This window comes from Nicotiana sylvestris, chromosome 2, assembly GCF_000393655.2.
Source record: "Nicotiana sylvestris chromosome 2, ASM39365v2, whole genome shotgun sequence".
Classification (NCBI taxonomy): Eukaryota; Viridiplantae; Streptophyta; class Magnoliopsida; order Solanales; family Solanaceae; genus Nicotiana; species Nicotiana sylvestris.
In genome coordinates, this window is record NC_091058.1 from 47,738,095 (window position 1) to 47,757,193 (window position 19,099).

The window sequence follows — 19,099 nt, forward strand, 5'->3', positions numbered from 1 at the left end:
ATTTTATTGACATGGAAAGATATAATATTACTCGAGGATATACAAGTTAGGATATCATGTATATCAAAATGTATCATATAATTTTGTTGGTCGAGATCAATATATTAAGTTGTGTAGGACATGTATATCATCATGTATATTATTTCATTGACATGTATACATTTTCTAGCACATGATTTTGAACTATTTAATCATACTATATGAGGTTTCTTTGTCATATTGAACATTGAATTTTATTGACACAGAAAGATATAACATTACTTAAGGATATACAAGTTAGGATATTCATCTATGTTCTTGTTATACATACAATTATACGATATAGACATATAATTAGTCGTATAGCTATTAGATATACATAAAAATATACATATCAAGATATACATATTAGTTCAATTAAATGTATATATATAGTTGTACAATTAAGTATTGATATACATGAGGATACGATTAAGTATTGATATACATGTAGCCTTACTTAATTTATTTAATATTTGTCTGTTGTCTTACTTAATTTATACACTATCGAGTGTTGACTAACATGTTAGAAAGACATGAGCATGGGCAACAAAATTTAGACATACACATCTAAATTTTAAAAAATAGAATAAACAGTAAACAAAATTAAAACAAATTGCATACATATCGAAATACCCATGCTATATGTCACACCTCCTTTTTCCGCACCCGAGGGGGGGCAGGGGAGTTTTTTCCAATTAAAGGACAATCGAGACGGGATTAGTTTAATTATTTCAGAGTCGCCACTTGGGAGATTTAGGGTGTCCCAAGTCACCAAATTTAATCCCGAATCGAGGAAAAGAATGACTCTATATTACAGTCTGCGTACCAGAAATCCGGATAAGGAATTCTGTTAACCCGGGAGAAGGTGTTAGGCATTCCCGAGTTCCGTGGTTCTAGCACGGTCGCTCAACTGTTATATTCGGCTTATTTATCTGATTTTAAATACAATTATGAACCATGTGCAAATTTTATCTTTTACCGCTTTATTATCATTATTTTTTTAGGAATGTGAACATCGCTTAAAACATATCTTTGGACTGTGTCACATGAAATGCACCCACAATCCGAAACATATTTTATTTGATGTTTTAGGATTTGGATTTGGGTCGCATGAAATGCACACCCGAGTTTAAGAAAGTAAATTATTAAACACGCGCCTAAAGAGACTATCACGTTATTATTTTGCGGAGGCCGTGAAATTCGCTAAACGACCCTCCTGAGTTCTAAGTAATTTTAAACAAGTATTTACTAAGGGCCCCGCAATTTGTGTTTTTATTCGGCGAAGCTCATCTCATTCTTATTTTTTAAAAGGAATTTGCAACGTCATGGACATGCATCTCGGGCCACGTCACAATCAATGTGCCCGTGACTAGAGACATATTTCGACTTCGTTGAGATTTGGATTTGGGTCACATAAATGTGCACCCGAGTTCAGGGAGATAACATTATTAAAGGCGCGCCTAAAGCAACTAGCGCATTATTATTTTGGGTAGGGCCGTGAAATTTGCTAAACGGCCCGTCCCGGAATCTAAGTATTTAGTATATACATTCAGAGGGCCCCGCAGCTTGTGCATTTTTCGAGGCTCGTCTCATTTTTATTAAAGGCAAGCCTAAAAACAATTGTGATTTTCTACCCATGACGTCATCTGAGGTTAAATGAAAACAACGATTCTAATAAGTAATAATATCCATGGTAAAATGAAAAAAAAGCGATTCAACCAAGAAGACTCACAAACCGTTCATACGTTCTCACATTTACTTTAAGCATGCAATAACTATCCATAAAATAAACATTTTTTAACAAAACAACAAAAAATTGCATTCGACATTCATCAGTATCAAATACTCTCATTCGCATTGAATCATAACATGCGAAACGAACAAATGAAACAAAGGACGAAGAACACCAACCTTCGAACCTCTACAATTCTAGAACGGCAAACAGTGCCTCCTACGGAACTCGAACCGGACTTTACTCGACGAGGAACAATGATGAAACCTCGGACGAACACCTCGACGTACCGGACCTCGACGAACCAAAGTCGACCTCGATGGACTACACGACGATAGTGAACGAACAACGATAACTGGGCTGATTGGCCGTCGACTGGTGGTGTTTGACGACGGGCAGCGGGGTTAAGCTTGTTGCTATGGCTGGCTATGGTGTTCGCCGTTGTCCGGGGGTGAGTGATAATATGGGACGATGAGACTGGGGAACTGTTGGGTCGACAGGGAGGGATGACGAGCTGGGTAGCAGGTAGCGACAGTAGGGTCGAGGGCTGTGGAGGTGCTATGGTGACGATGGTTATGGTGTTGGTTTTGGGCAGTCGGGAAGGTGACGCAACAACAGCAGCGACAGCTGCTGCTCGACGGGGCTGGTGGTTGACGATGAGGGGTCAGCTGTTGGTGGACTGCTTGGTCGACAAGGCTGGATGACGGGACTGGTGCGTGGTGGTTTCCGGCGTTGGTTTGGACAATGACGACGCAAGAGCTCGCTGGCCGGGGGATAGGGTGGTGCGACTGTGGTTTTGGGGTTGTTGGTTATGGCGTTTGGACGGTGGGGTTGCGGGCAGCAATGGTGGTGGTGTTCGGACAGTAGTCGATGGCCGAGGCTGGATGGGTCGTTTGGTGAGTTGAAGAAGAAGACGATGGTGTCTTCCTCTTCAGGTGGTTTGGCTTTTTGGCGACGGGGATGCGACGGGCCTGTTTGGTTACGACAGTGGGTCGACGGAGGGAAGGGATCGTTTGTGGTGGTGTTGAGGCGGAGAGGGAGCTGGGGGAAGGTGACGGGGTCTCTTTTTTTTCCGCAGGGTTTTTCTTCTTCTTCTTTTATAAAGAAGAAGATGATGAACAGTACTCATTTTTTCAAAATTCAAAAGTCCCCCCCCCCCTTTTGGCCTTTTTTGTCCGTGTATTTGATACACAATGCCCATAAAATGAGCCCCACGCATGGTGGGGTTCAAGGTTTGTGTCCCCCACGCGTGGTGGGGTTCCCCATGTGTCATGGACACGGTTTATTATGGGCTAGGTCCGAAAATTAGGCCTAAAACCGGGTAGTTTGAACCCGAATATTATTCTTTTGCCCGGACCCGAGAAATAGGAACACGTTGCTTAACTAATCCTATGTAAGCAAAATAACTACCAAAAATAAGACTAGTATTTAAACAAAACTATATCTTTTTTTTAAATATTTTTCAAGATTTAAAATAGCTACAAAATATTAATAAAACTATTTTTTTTGTAATTTTTGTTTTTAAATATTAAGATAAAATATGAGGTAATATTTTTGTATTTTTCAAAGTTAAAAATGACTATAAAACCTTAATAGAACTATATATTTTTGTAATTTTCGAAATTATATAAAGTACAAAAATAAAGTGCAATTTTTGTATTTTTCAAGTTTATGAGAGATACATAAACTAAAATTTATATATATTTTTTTTAGAAATTTTCTTTTTGCAACGAAAATAAAGTAAAAATAGTTAAAATAGCTATACTAGACCCAATTTCACATATTCACGCTAAAAATGTGAAAATTCTCGGGGAGGGTCAAAAATCACGTGCTTACAGCTGCCCCTCTTTGACTGGAAACACGAAGAGTTTTCCGACAAAGAACGACTAGCCGTGTTTTTGACCCGACCATTACTTGGACGGACTACACTTAAGGAAAGGGAGGGAATGTGACCGAGCCCTGGTATCTGAGCTGCCTACATATCCTTGGTTTTACAGGAATCAGGCCACGTGTAGTTCGAATATGAGAGAGATAGTGAAGTGTACCGAGGTGAAGAGCCGATCGAGGTGCCGTTCCGTTGAGGTTCCGGTCCGCGGTCCTGTCATTACAACAAAAATGAAAACTGAAAAAGGCTAACTAAGCCTATCAGTTACTAGTTACAAGGATTCCTATCTCTTAAGTGTTCTGAAACTTGATCTTGAGTTTTGAATGGTGCTTCATACAGACTTTGGATTTGAACCTTGATACTTGATAGTTGTAGGCGCTAGTTCTTGAGCAGATCACATCTGTTGTCCACTTCCGTGCTTTGGATTCATTCATTTTTCTTCTTTTTTTTTGTTTTTTTGTTTTTGTGACTAGCTTTTGTTGACCCTCTCAGACTGTTGACTCGCATTCTTGGGGCAAGCTTCTTGTTGCTTCTATCTTGGATTGAGTGTTGGGGATTTTGTTGTAGCCTTCTGCCTTCCAATGGGTTACGGCTTGACTTTGAACGATCCCGCTGTTCTACAGGCGGATCCCTAACTTCTTCAATCTTTGACATATAACAATCTTCTGCTCTATAGGCAGGCTCCTGACAACCAAAACAAACAACACAAATGAAATTTCCTAACCCAGTTTGCACTAGGGAGGTTTGTGAGTCGTTAGCAAAATCGTAGCCCACTGATACTACTGATGCAGTGCTGAGAGTGAACTAAACACTAGATTAGGATGTATTCCCTTGTTATACAGGTGGGCGCCTAACTTCAATGCTTGAAATGTAAGGACTGAAATGTATTCCTCTGTTCTATGGGCGGGCTCCCAATTTCAACACTTGAAATGAAAAAGACTGAAATGTATTCCTCTCGTTATACAGGTGGGCGCCTGGCAAGAAATATAAAGACTGAATGTATTCCTCTGTTATTATGGGCGGGATCCCAATTTCAACACCTGAAAAGTAAAGACTGAAATGTATGCCTCTGTTATTATGGGCGGGCTCCCAATTTCAACACTTGATAGTAAAAACTGAATGTATGCCTCTGTTATTATGGGCGGGCTCCCAATTTCAATACTTGAAAAAAACTGAATGTATGCCTCTGTTATTATGGGCGGGCTCCCAATTTCAATATCTTAGGAGAAAGATTCATCAGACTAAGATTTTGATCCTAGGAGAAGGTTCGTCAGACTAGGTCTCTATCTTAGGAGAAAAATTCGTCAGACTAAGATTTTGATCCTAGGAGAAGGTTCATCAGACTAGGTCATTTTTTGTTTTTTGGTTATCTTAGGAGAAAGATTCATCAGACTAAGATTTTGATCCTAGGAGAAGGTTCGTCAGACTAGGTCTCTATCTTAGGAGAAAAATTCGTCAGACTAAGATTTTGATCCTAGGAGAAGGTTCATCAGACTAGGTCATTTTTTGTTTTTTGGTTATCTTAGGAGAAAGATTCATCAGACTAAGATTTTGATCCTAGGAGAAGGTTCGTCAGACTAGGTCTCTATCTTAGGAGAAAAATTCGTCAGACTAAGATTTTGATCCTAGGAGAAGGTTCATCAGACTAGGTCTCTATCTTAGGAGAAAAATTCGTCAGACTAAGATTTTGATCCTAGGAGAAGGTTCATCAGACTAGGTCATTTTTGTTTTTTGGTTATCTTAGGAGAAAGATTCATCAGACTAAGATTTTGATCCTAGGAGAAGGTTCGTCAGACTAGGTCTCTATCTTAGGAGAAAAATTCGTCAGACTAAGATTTTGATCCTAGGAGAAGGTTCATCAGACTAGGTCTCTATCTTAGGAGAAAAATTCGTCAGACTAAGAGATTTTGATCCTAGGAGAAGGTTCATCAGACTAGGTCATTTTTGTTTTTTGGTTATCTTAGGAGAAAGATTCATCAGACTAAGATTTTGATCCTAGGAGAAGGTTCGTCAGACTAGGTCTCTATCTTAGGAGAAAAATTCGTCAGACTAAGATTTTGATCCTAGGAGAAGGTTCATCAGACTAGGTCATTTTTTGTTTTTTGGTTATCTTAGGAGAAAGATTCATCAGACTAAGATTTTGATCCTAGGAGAAGGTTCGTCAGACTAGGTCTCTATCTTAGGAGAAAAATTCATCGGACTAAGATTTTGATCCTAGGAGAAGGTTCGTCAGACTAGGTCTCTATCTTAGGAGAAAAATTCGTCAGACTAAGATTTTGATCCTAGGAGAAGGTTCATCAAACTAGGTCATTTTTGTTTTTTGGTATCTTAGGAGAAAGATTCATCAGACTAAGATTTTTTTTGTTTTTGTTTTTTTGTTTTTTTGTTTTTTTTTATCTTTAACAACCACTTAGGAGGAAATGCATCTCCTACGGGTGAAACTGAAACTAAAACTTAGGAGGAAATGCGTCTCCTAGGGGGTAAAACTTAAATTAGGAGGAAATGTGTCTCCTATGGGTAAAACATAAACTTAGGAGGAAATGCGTCTCCTATGGGTAAAACTAACTTAGGAGGAAATGCATCTCCTATGGGTAAGACTCAAACAAACTTAGGAGGAAATGCGTCTCCTATGGGTAAAAACTAAACTTAGGAGGAAATGCATCTCCTATGGGTAAAACTAAAACAACCTTAGGAGGAAATGCATCTCCTATGGGGTGAAACTAAAACAATCTTAGGAGGAAATGCATCTCCTATGGGTGAAACTAAATGAATCTTAGGAGGAAATGCATCTCCTATGGGTAAAACTAAAACTTAGGAGGAAATGCATCTCCTATTGGTGCAACTAAAACGAACTTAGGAGGAAATGCATCTCCTATGGGTAGAACTCTAATGATTTCAAACTAGGAAGTGCGTCTCCTATTAATGAAACCTTCGCTTTTTTTTTTTTGAATTATTTACTTACCTGTGTTGTCCTCCCTCGAAACTGTTGGGGATTATTTAGATGGGGATGACTTTTTACCCCCTTTTTTTTGTTTTTTCATTATTATCTTTTTATTCTTCTTTTTTGATTTTATTCTTTTTTTTCGCATAGCTTCTTCCTTCGAAGACTACCTCCCTTGAGAGTCGTTTTGCCTTTCCCTGAAAGGAACCGCTGAGGATACCGACTTTCCAACCTTGTGTTGGACCCCTCGCAACTTCTAGGGATAACACTTTTGAGGAATTATTTACTTACCTGCTAGGGATAACACTGTTAGGTAAAATGTTATCAGCTGGGGGTACCTGACTTCCAGAAAATTTTCTAAATGGAAGGAAAATTTTCTGCCCCAGTTTGATAATATCCCTTGTGGCATGCAGTTCTGGCATCAATGCCATTTCCTTTACCTGTTTCAAATCAAACAAAATTGTTAGTTTAAAACATGGTGGTTGGTTGTGATACTCCCAACGGGATGGCTTTTCCTTTTTTCCTTCCTTGCTTTGCGTTGCACAACTTGTTGGGGACGATTTTATTTGCTGGGTACAATCCCTTTCTGATGGGGATATCCCTCTTCTTTTGTGGCATAGCTCGGAAACTGGCATTTCCCCGACCTTTTAGTCTAGTATGGATTTCGCCAAATCATGCTCACTGCTTTCCTTGCTTTGTTCATGGGCCTTGGCCTTGAGGTTTATAACTTTTGATAAAGGCAACGGTATCCCTCTTGACGCTTGTCAATCCTTCTGTCAATTCCCTTTTGCTGGGGATATCTTTTTGACACTGGCCTCGCGTTTGTTCCCTGCTGACTATACCACTTGGATGTACTAGTCAGATCTCATTTTGGAAAGCTGATGGCCTATTTGAAGTCATTTCATACTTGTTCTGACCAGACAGACTCTATTGGGGATTTTTCTATGAAAGGAAAAAGATAAAAGGGAACAGAATAAAAAGACAAAGGAAAAAAACATGACTCTTTAACAAAAGAAACTATAAATAAAAAACCCTATCAAATGCAGATACCGACTCTAATGGCCATGACATGCGTATGTGGCCTATCCTCTACCGTCAATCATCTTTCAAGATCTTCAATTGGCGATTCCCCATCTGATTCTCAATCTTATTCGACTTGTAGTGCCCGAAGGGTTTTCACTATCAAGTCTCTCTCATTTTTGGGTTTTCTCTCAGCTTTCATCGCCTTATGGTGCCTGTGAAGGTTTTCACCAATAAGACTCTCTCGTTTTATATCTCTCTCCAGCTGGGGATTTGGAGTGTTGCTGGTATGACTCTTTCTGTTGGAGATTAGAGTCCTTTCTGCTGTGGAACAGAATGTTATGTTCGCCGGTAAGACTCTTCATTTGTCTGACTTGGCATTTTTTGAAAACTGATCAGAAGGTCTTTCTTTGGACTGTAACGTGGGTTTTGGATAAGGCTAGAAAAAAGGTATTAAAGGCTCAAAAATGCATTAATTTTGGGTTATTAATTACAACCTTCGGAATTAGATTTATTTACAACAAACGCAACTTTTGCCCCAGTTTCTTGCTTGGGGATATTTTAATTGATTTTTTTTCATTTTTCAAAACTATGACCGAGCCGTGAAGCGCCTACGTATCCTCTTTGAGGAATCAGGTCAAACGTAGTTCCCAATTCCTCTTTTCATTCCGACTTTCTTTTTTTTTTGTTATCACTTTTCTTTTCTTTCTTCTTTTCCTTTCTCATTGCTCCTTTCTTTTTGTCGTTTTTTTTCTCTTTCTCTCTTTTTCTTTTATTCTTCTTTTTCCATTTTGTTGTTTTCTTTTCTTTCTTTTCTCTTACCTGCCATGCTTGCGTATTTTATTCGTTGCTACTAATTCCGAACGAGGGGTATGAAAGAAAATAAATAAGGCTCAAAGGGCTAACGAAGGATAAAGTGTTTGGGTAGCAGAACAAAATGCCTTCGTCATTCCAGTCTTCAACACATGCCAAGTTCAAACAACAGAATTAAACAATAGATTTATAGTCTCTTCCGATGGTGCCGGACTTGACAATTATATTCAACATTTGTTTGTTCATTTGTCACTTCTAAAACACCGTTGGGCGACACTCTTATTCTCATTATTATGAACGACCCTCATGCCAATTTAGGCGAATCTTTCTTTAACGGTTTTCTTTGTGTTTACCTTGCCCCAGTTCCACATGACTCGGGCTTCAAATAATCCCAAACCGTTTTTATTTCCTTTGAATGCTTTGATCACCTTCCCAGGGTTTTATGATTAACTTTTAAGATTAGGCCCAAACTGGGTGCATGTCATGTCCCTAGAATCGGCATTGAACGAAATGATAAAAGGACTAAACAAAAAGACGACTGGAAATAATAAAAGACCGGACTTTGTATTTAGACTACCGGTGAAATGGTTTAAATAACAAAACAAACAAAACAATCCCGAACAAAATCCTAAAAACAAACTGGATAAGACAACATCCGACTTATAACCCTAATAATCCGAACAACAGAAATGACAACAAAATAAGCCACCAATTGCTTCTTTCTTGTTAACCAAGGAATGGAGCTTCCTCCCATTTTATCAAACTTGGCACCGTAGCCACTGAGCTTTGCATTAGTATTGCAATGACCATTGCCAACTTCAATATCATTGCCCTTAGTCAACAAGTTCCCAATAGGACTCGAATGCTTCCGTCATCAGGCCTGATTCCCGCAGAGTGTGCATCAGGAGGTGCAAGTAAAGGATTATGGGTGTCATTGTCCGGCTTACCATAAACCAACCACCTTAACTTATTTGCAAAACAAACGGGTTAGAATGGACTCAGTCGATCCTCATTATTGACAACATCTTTTTTTTCTTTCTTTTTTTCATTCTTTTTTTTTCCATTCTCTTTTTTTCATTCTTTTTTCTTTTCATTTTTTCATTTTTCATTTCGTTTTCATTCTCCCCTTTCTCTTTTTTTTCATTTCTTTTTTTCATTTTTTTTTCCTTTTTTTCATTTCTTTTTTTTTTGCTGTGGTCGAATCTTATGGAGATTGCCTACGTATCATGACCCCGCATGAATCAGACCTTGCGTAGTTCGGACCAATAAAAATAAACAATAATGAACATTTTTTCTTTTCACTTTCATATTAAACAAACTGGGTTTCAAAGGTTTAAAGATGACCTACAAACTTGAAAATCAAACAAACCACCTATTTTAATCAAAAGGTTTACAAACTTCAAAACAAATGGCCAACTTCCTTCTTCCATTTGCTAATTTTAACCAAATGGTTGTTTTTTGCAAACGTGGCCCTTTCCAACTCTCACATGAATTTTGAGGCCGAGGAGGATTATTTCGACACTTTACAAACTTGTCCATTCTTTTACGAAAATAACCCTTCGACAACTGAAAGATTATCTCTAAGGCTATTTCGGCAAGAACGGTTTAAGACGCGGCCGAAGCTGGCTCGGCTTATTATGACAAAATTCAAACGGTATTCACCTGACCGCTGACTCTTTGTTTTTTTTTTCAAATTATAATGAAACCTTAGTGTTGCAAACACGGTCCTTCAGCGCCTCGGGGACGAAGATTTTTAAGGCTGTATGGGTCCATATCTCAAAATGACCCAAAGGTGGCTGTTTACGCAAAGTCAGCCTTCCGGCGTTCCTTTCGGGAACATTCGGCTATTTATGACAAACAGCATCTCCTGACTTAGTTATGACTCTTTTATTGTCTTTCAAAAATAGGAAACTCAACATTGCAAACACGGCCTGTCAACGTCTCGGGGACGAAGATTTTTAGGCTGTGGGGGTCAAATGGACCAAGTCTTAAAATGACCCAAAAGTGGCTGTTTATGCAAAGTCAGCCTTCCGGCGTCCCTTTCGAGAACATTCGGCTATGTCTTGATAAAACAGCATCACCCGACTTCTTTATGAAACTTGACATATATATTTTTCTATTTTTTGTAAAAGGGGAAATTGGACATCACCCGACTTATTTATGAATAAAAACTTGACATGTTTTTTTATTATTATTATTATTATTATTATTATTATTATTTGTTTTTGGCTTTTTAGCAAAAGGGAGGGGGGGGTTGGACCCGATGAGGGTTTCCTACGTATCTCACATCCGGTGAGAATCAAACCCGCGTAGTTCGGGCAAATAAACTGTTTTTGAGAGGACCCTTTTCCATTTTCTATATTTTTGTTATTATTATTTTCACAACAATCAAATAGACTATTATTCTATTATTTTCATTTATAACAAACAAACGAATTAACGAAAAACATAAAACATTCCTTCTTTTTTGAGAAGGTGGGGTTGGACCCGATGAGGGTTGCCTACGTATCTCACATCCGGTGAGAATCAAACCCGCGTAGTTCGGTCCAATAATGAATAAGAAAATTAACTAACACATTTTTTTTAATTGAGATTTGTGAAAGAACTACTTCCAAATAAGAAAGGAAGTATTATTATTATTTTGATTGATTTCCTTTTTAAAACAAAGACTTCTAAGACATTTTTTGAATTTTCGTTTTTTTCTAAAGAAAAGAAGAAAATATTTTTCGGAATTTTACCTTTAATAAAAGAAATGCTTCTCAAAAATCTATTTTGAATTTTGAAATTTCTTTTCAATTTTGAACAAGAATCAAAATATTTTCGGATCTGTTTTTTTTTATATTATATTATTTTTGAAAACAATTAGAAAGACTTCCTAAAGAAGTCAATAATGGAGAAAATATTTTTGGATTATTTTAATTTTGTCATTTTCATAAACAAATAAATAACACTTATTAAAAACAAGACTTTTTTTTTTTCGTTTTTATGGCAAGACAAACAATTTTCTTTTCTATTAATGCTTTTTTTTTTATAAAACAAACTAATAAGACATATATTTTTTATTTTATATTCTCAAAATTTCGGCAGAGTTTCGACACTACTTGGACATTTGTTTTTTTTTCTTCTAAAATAAGTAGTTATATCTCTACACTGCCATTTCCTCATCTTTTCACGATTTTCTAATTTGTGGAAAATGATGACAACATACAAAATCTTTTGAATTTTCATGCCTTGTTTTTATATGTATTTTTATTTTTTTATATTTATTGTTATTTTCAAAATGTGGCATGGGAAACATAATGATTTCCAAGACTTCTTGGATTCCGCAAATGCTCCCCATGCGCTTTTCCCAACATATGAAGCGTGGGGGACATATGGGAATTCCAAGACTTCTTGGATTCCACAAATGTTCCCCATGTGCTTTCCCAAAAAGCAAGCGTGGGGGACATAGGGAATTCCAAGGCTTCTTGGATTCCACAAATGTTCCCCATGCTTTGATTAAAATAACATCATGCTGGAAATGACCAAATGACCCATTCGCCCTTGACTGAATATAACATGTAGCACATAGGATGCCATAAGATGGTCTATTATTTTCAGGTTGCTTGTCCTAGACGGACCCAACCCCTGTGTTGAGTCCCCTAAGTCAAATGCACATGATGCAAATAAACGTTCCTACTAGGGATCCGGCATGTGGCTTTGTTATACTAAGTTCATAACCTGGGTATTTGTTCTAGACCTGGCTTACCCAAACGGACAGTTTGAGCCGAAGCGGGGGCAACGTACCGGGAGCACGAAAGTCTGCCCGGCCTAGTTACTTGTCCCAACTCCGTCTTATTTGGTATGACTTTAACAGAAAGGTGGGTCACGCGCACGTGTACACCATAAATTCAGAAGACTCAGAAAGAAGGGTTTCGTAGCAGTTTTATATACACAATTCAGATAATATTAAAGCGGTAAAAGCATCATTTAGCACATTAAGCATATATCATGTAAAAATCAGATAATAAATAAAGCCAAATAACAACAATTATTCTAAGCTCGAATTCTTAACCCTGAACCAGTGGTTCTGGGTTAAAAGTCCCCAGCAGAGTCGCCAGAGCTGTCACACCTTCAGAGTCGCCACTTGGGAGATTTAGGGTGTCCCAAGTCACCAATTTTAATCCCGAATCGAGGAAAAGAATGACTCTATATTACAGTCTGCGTACCAGAAATCCGGATAAGGAATTCTGTTAACCCGGGAGAAGGTGTTAGGCATTCCCGAGTTCCGTGGTTCTAGCACGGTCGCTCAACTGTTATATTCGGCTTATTTATCTGATTTTAAATACAATTATGAACCATGTGCAAATTTTATCTTTTACCGCTTTATTATCATTATTTTTTTAGGAATGTGAACATCGCTTAAAACATATCTTTGGACTGTGTCACATGAAATGCACCCACAATCCGAAACATATTTTATTTGATGTTTTAGGATTTGGATTTGGGTCGCATGAAATGCACACCCGAGTTTAAGAAAGTAAATTATTAAACACGCGCCTAAAGAGACTATCGCGTTATTATTTTGCGGAGGCCGTGAAATTCGCTAAACGACCCTCCTGAGTTCTAAGTAATTTTAAACAAGTATTTACTGAGGGCCCCGCAATTTGTGTTTTTATTCGGCGAAGCTCATCTCATTCTTATTTTTTAAAAGGAATTTGCAACGTCATGGACATGCATCTCGGGCCACGTCACAATCAATGTGCCCGTGACTAGAGACATATTTCGACTTCGTTGAGATTTGGATTTGGGTCACATAAATGTGCACCCGAGTTCAGGGAGATAACATTATTAAAGGCGCGCCTAAATCAACTAGCGCATTATTATTTTGGGTAGGGCCGTGAAATTTGCTAAACGGCCCGTCCCGGAATCTAAGTATTTAGTATATACATTCAGAGGGCCCCGCAGCTTGTGCATTTTTCGAGGCTCGTCTCATTTTTATTAAAGGCAAGCCTAAAAACAATTGTGATTTTCTACCCATGACGTCATCTGAGGTTAAATGAAAACAACGATTCTAATAAGTAATAATATCCATGGTAAAATGAAAAAAAAAACGATTCAACCAAGAAGACTCACAAACCGTTCATACGTTCTCACATTTACTTTAAGCATGCAATAACTATCCATAAAATAAACATTTTTTAACAAAACAACAAAAAATTGCATTCGACATTCATCAGTATCAAATACTCTCATTCGCATTGAATCATAACACGCGAAACGAACAAATGAAACAAAGGACGAAGAACACCAACCTTCGAACCTCTACAATTCTAGAACGGCAAACAGTGCCTCCTACGGAACTCGAACCGGACTTCACTCGACGAGGAACAATGATGAAACCTCGGACGAACACCTCGACGTACCGGACCTCGACGAACCAAAGTCGACCTCGATGGACTACACGACGATAGTGAACGAACAACGATAACTGGGCTGATTGGCCGTCGACTGGTGGTGTTTGACGACGGGCAGCGGGGTTAAGCTTGTTGCTATGGCTGGCTATGGTGTTCGCCGCTGTCCGGGGGTGAGTGATAATATGGGACGATGAGACTGGGGAACTGTTGGGTCGACAGGGAGCTGGGTAGCAGGTAGCGACAGTAGGGTCGAGGGCTGTGGAGGTGCTATGGTGACGATGGTTATGGTGTTGGTTTTGGGCAGTCGGGAAGGTGACGCAACAGCAGCAGCGACAGCTACTGCTCGACGGGGCTGGTGGTTGACGACGAGGGGTCAGCTGTTGGTGGACTGCTTGGTCGACAAGGCTGGATGACGGGACTGGTGTGTGGTGGTTTCCGGCGTTGGTTTGGACAATGACGACGCAAGAGCTCGCTGACCGGCGGATAGGGTGGTGCGACTGTGGTTTTGGGGTTGTTGGTTGTGGCGTTTGGACGGTGGGGTTGCGGGCAGCAATGGTGGTGGTGTTCGGACAGTAGTCGATGGCCGGGGCTGGATGGGTCGTTTGGTGAGTTGAAGAAGAAGACGATGGTGTCTTCCTCTTCAGGTGGTTTGGCTTTTTGGCGACGGGGATGCGACGGGCCTGTTTGGTTACGACAGTGGGTCGACGGAGGGAAGGGATCGTTTGTGGTGGTGTTGAGGCGGAGAGGGAGCTGGGGGAAGGTGACGGGGTCTCTTTTTTTTCCGTAGGGTTTTTCTTCTTCTTCTTTTATAAAGAAGAAGATGATGAACAATACTCATTTTTTCAAAATTCAAAAGTCCCCCCCCCCTTTTGGCCTTTTTTGTCCGTGTATTTGATACACAATGCCCATAAAATGAGCCCCACGCGTGGTGGGGTTCAAGGTTTGTGTCCCCCACACGTGGTGGGGTTCCCCATGTGTCTTGGACACGGTTTATTATGGGCTAGGTTCGAAAATTAGGCCTAAAACCGGGTAGTTTGAACCCGAATATTATTCTTTTGCCCGGACCCGAGAAATAGGAACACGTTGCTTAACTAATCCTATGTAAGCAAAATAACTACAAAAAATAAGACTAGTATTTAAACAAAACTATATCTTTTTTTTTAAAATATTTTTCAAGATTTAAAATAGCTACAAAATATTAATAAAACTATTTTTTTGTAATTTTCGTTTTTAAATATTAAGATAAAATATGAGGTAATATTTTTGTATTTTTCAAAGTTAAAAATGACTATAAAACCTTAATAGAACTATATTTTTTTGTAATTTTCGAAATTATATAAAGTACAAAAATAAAGTGCAATTTTTGTATTTTTCAAGTTTATGAGAGATACATAAACTAAAATTTATATATATATTTTTTTGAAATTTTCTTTTTGCAACGAAAATAAAGTAAAAATAGTTAAAATGGCTATACTAGTCCTAAATTAGATATTTAAGCTTAAAAACGTAAAAATTCCCGGGGAGGGTCAAAAATCACGTGCTTACACTATATATTAGTAATTTCTTAATTTGACAAAAAAAAGCAAAAGATACTTTTAACCTGCAAAAGATAAATAATATATTAAAAATATTGTACCACAGTAAGCCACAAATAAAATACAAATATGTTTATAGATCCGAAAATAATAGATAACTAAACTAAAGAATAAGACTAATTGTTTTTCAATATTACAAGAGCATTTTTTTCTGAAACTTCTTTTAGAAAATTCTGGCTCACTTTCATCTTCATTCTCTTGTTTGGTTCTGTCATAAACCCATAACAATGTACCAAGTCGTTTGCAATGTTACTCTGCATCGAAGTCAACTGGAATTGGTCTTTGATGGATATGATACTCAGTAAAAGATGCCACATATATATCATAATCACTAAAAAAAGGTGAAGAGAAGTTAGAAGGATTCCACACCCTTTAATAATATATTATTATTTTATGAAATAAAATAAATTAAAAATTAACATATGCATGTTCTTGTTGTGGTAAATTATCAACCATGTGAATAGCTAACGGATCAATAAGTGGATTGTCTCTGTAATAATAATATATTATTAATACTCTTGTCAGTACATGAGTAATACATCAACATACAAGATATACATATAGTTAAAAAATTGTGTTTGATAGACATGTAGATATACACAATATCCACATAGTAGAGTGTTTTAATATACAAAGCATTATACAATTAATTTCATGATGTATATGTGATTATAAATGACAATACTTGGTGACGACCGAACCAGTCGTCTCATGAGTTACCGCTCTGTTTTCTCCATTTCTGCTTCTTATTGCTTTGTGTATCAGTTCTATATGTGATCGGGTTGGTTAGCTCGGGTTCGGAAAGGATTTGGTAAGGTTTGAGACACTTAGTCTCTTTTGAGGAAGCTTAAGTTGGAAAAGTCAACCGGATGTTGACTTATGAGTTAGAGGGCTCGGATGCGAGTTCTGATGGTTCGGATAGCTTCGGGAGGTGATTTGGGACTAATAAGCGTGATCAGAATTTGTTTCGGAGGTCCGGAGTAGATTTAGGCTTGAATTGGCGAAATTGGATTTTTGGCGTTTTCCGGTTAGTAGGTGAGATTTTGATATATGGGTCGGAATGGAAGTCCAGGAGTTGCAGTAATTCCGTTGGATTATTTGGGATGTGTATGCAAAATTTCAGGTCATTTGAATGTGGTTTGATATACTTTTTGATCAAAAGAGAAATTCGGAAGATTTTTGGAAACTTAAGCTTGAATCCGATGCGTTTTGGTTGATTCGATGTTGTTTGAGGTATTTTGAAGATTGGTATAAGTTTTAATAAGGTTATGGGATATGTTTGTATTTTTGGTTGAGGTCCCGGGGGCCTCGGGGTAATTTCGGATGGTTGACGGAAGGAATGGAAGTTTGAATGGCAGTTGAAGTTGGAATTCTACTGTCATAACCGCATCTGCAGTTGGGAGGCCGCAGGTGTGACCCCGCAGATGCGGAAAAGAAGTTGCAGAAGCGGAAAGGAGCTAGGAAGGTTATGACCACAGAAGCAGTTGGTGAACCGCACCTGCGACGGCGCAGGTGCGGCTAGTGCATCGCAGATGCGGAATTTTGTGGCTTAAGTGAAAACTTCAGAGGCGGTTCAAGGACCACAAATGTGGTACCGCAAAAGCGTTAATTTGGCCCCAGATGCGAAATCCCTGGTCTAGAAGGTATAAATTATTTCCTTCGTGATTTTTGAGCTATTCCACCATTGCTAAGTCGGTTTTTGGAGTTTTTGGGCGATTTGAAGAAGGGTTTCAAGGGGACTTCATTGAGATAAAGATTTTGAACCTAAAACTCGTTCCTATGGTATTATTTCACGAATTAGAGATATAATTAATGGATTTTAAGGGTTAAAATTGGGGAAACTAGGGCTTGGTATTGGAGACCTAGACTTGAGGATTTGAGGGGCCAATTGTGGTCGGGTTTTGGAAATTTCGGAATTGATGTTGTAAATTGATTATTTTCACTTGGGCTTCATTACCTTAGCATATTTTGATGTCGTGATTCTGATTTTTGATAGATTCAACGCGAGTGGAGGCCGATTCGAGGGGCAAAGACATCGTGGGCTAGAGTTTGGACCGGATTGAGGTGAGTAATGATTGTAAATATTATCCTGAGGGTATGAAACCCTGGATTGCACATCATTGTGCTATATTGAGGTGATGCACACGCTAGATGGCGAGCGTGGGGTCGTGCACTGTTGGGGATTGTGACTTAGTCCATCCCGAATAATTGTTTTACCACGTATTTGACTAAAAACTATTTGCTATCATCATGTTTTGGGCTGAATGCTATATTTGGGCCTCGTGCCAACTATTTGAACCCTTAGGGGGATTTTTTTATTGATATTTCCTCACTATTTTGACTTTATACTTGAACTCAGTCATGCTATATTCTACTATTTTCATAACTCAGTCATGTTTACTCTGCTTTAACATTTTAAATGATATTTCAAATGTTATTTTGGGCTGAGCATCATGTTTTACTGTTGTCCGAGTGACTTTTGGGATTTTGACTGAGTAAGGTTGAGGGCCTATGTTGTGAGGAAACACTTGATTATGATTATGAGGCCGAGGGCCTGAGATTTGTACGCCATGAGGTGACTTGTTGATATGAGGCCGAGGGCCTAGTGATGAAGCCACGAGATGGCTAGATATTGCGCTTGGGCCGTAAGGAGCCCCTGCAGGAACGTGCATACCCCCAGTGAGCGCGGGTACCCATTGTAATGTGAGATATAGCCCGAGGGGCTGGTGTTGTTCTATGATATTGCCCGAGGGGCGAATTTTGTTGACATTGTGCCCGAGGGGCGATCCTTTATGTGTTTATCTTTCTTAGTTGCCTGTCAATTACCTGTTTAAATTGTCAAAAAGTCACTTCATGAAGTTTAAACTAAACTAAAATGACTTCACATATCTTCACTAATCCACTATTTTTACTGGCTTTTACTACTTCATTATAGCCTGTAATATGGCTTACGTGATTTCATATTTCTCAGTCTTTATTTATGATTATTACTCACTGAGTTGGAGTACTTACTTTACTCCCTGCACCCCGTGTGCAGATTCAGGCGCTGCTGATCCTACTTGCGAGGGTTGAGCGCTCCCGACAGATTTCGAAGTTCACGAGGTAGCTGCTCGACGTCCGCAGCCCAGTGCTTCTCCCCCTTTTATCTCATTTCCTTTCCCTTATTAGTGATTCTGTAGTAGCTTTGTAGACTCTTCAGAATTGTATTAAATTGATAGATGCTCATGACTAGTGACACCCCGATGTCGGGCTGTGTTGAGCTTATTTTCCGCAATTGTACTGTCTCACCTTATCTATTTGGGATATTTAGTATGTGTAAGACTTAATTGTATTATCTTAACTACTTAAAATGAATTGGGAATGTGTCAGCTGGCCTTGTCTTCACGAGAGGGGCCATCACGACCAGGTCCAGGTTTAGGATCGTGACAAGTTGGTATCAGAGCCTAGGTTACATAAGTCTCATGAGTCATGAGCAGGTTTAGTAGAGACTCGCGGATCGGTACAGAGACATCTGTATTTATCCTCGAGAGGCTACATAACCTTTAGGAAAACATCATATTCTTAAAATTCTTGTCGTGCGAATTTGTTGATCCGAGTACTAAACTTTTGTTATTCTATTCTCTTACTAGATGGTGAGGACGCGCTACCGGTCAGGATGGACGACCACCAGTACCACAAGCTATGGCCACTAGAGGT